The sequence below is a fragment of the Etheostoma spectabile genome, chromosome 3, assembly GCF_008692095.1.
Source record: "Etheostoma spectabile isolate EspeVRDwgs_2016 chromosome 3, UIUC_Espe_1.0, whole genome shotgun sequence".
NCBI classification, from domain to species: Eukaryota; Metazoa; Chordata; class Actinopteri; order Perciformes; family Percidae; genus Etheostoma; species Etheostoma spectabile.
Window position 1 is genome coordinate 5,346,562 of NC_045735.1, and position 898 is coordinate 5,347,459.

Sequence of the window (898 nt, forward strand, 5' to 3'; positions counted from 1 at the left end):
ACTAGTTGTTGCAACAGCATGTGAATAAAAACTACAAAGTTTGCTAGACCAAAAAGAATGTTACTCTCAAAGTAAAAAAATTGACGCTGTTAAAATGGGTTTACCTGACAGCACCATAAATAACATATTGTCTATACTTTATTATCTTCTAAGTTAATGATGTGCCTTTGTTTTTCCACCCCATTTATTCAATAGCATTTCATTTGTAGTGCCACCTCACCTTTGCAGTAATGGTCCTGTGCCTCAGCATTACAGTAAATTTTCTCAGAATTGTTGGTGTCTCTCTAGTTCCACAATTAGTTTTTCCCTAACCATGATGGTCCAAAATGATGTTAAAATGCAAAGTTAGCACAGTAGCATAACGCTTGAAAAAATAACATGCACCAGCTCTGATCCTACAGTAGAATCTCCCCTGGATATACAGCACAGGTCAAAGAAGAGAGTAGGGAAGTCAGTATGACAGAGCTGGAATTAGAGGAACAGCATGAGAAAGATAAAAGACCAGATGCTGAGAAGTTGGGGTGGCAAAGAGAGAGAAAGATGCAAGCACAAACGACAGCGTAGACAGAATGTGAGACAGAGAGAAAAATACAGGGCAGCACAAACAGGCAGGCAGGTGATCAATCATCCAGAAAAACATCAATATGTATGTAGAGTGCAATCTAGGGGCCACATCTGCAAGTTTCACAGACAATTCCTAGGTAGTGGTAGTTTAAGTTGTGTAAGGATCTGTTCAGACTTCTAACACTGTTGTTCCTATGGATACGTCTTTTTTGTACAGAGCTTTAATGCAACCAGTTGAGACAAGTAAGAGAATAAATGGATGGACTTAAAATGGAGTAGCTGGGAGTCCTTAACAACAACCCCCTTAATGAAGAGTTCTTCAGTGGATTATGAA

The 898-nt window shown here is 39.0% G+C and overlaps 1 protein-coding gene across 1 annotated transcript in view; it reads right to left on the reverse strand.

Annotated features, from left to right (window-relative positions):
• zgc:153039 overlaps positions 1–898 on the reverse strand; it is a 67,691-nt gene that overhangs the window by 6,343 nt on the left and 60,450 nt on the right. The window lies entirely within an intron of this gene.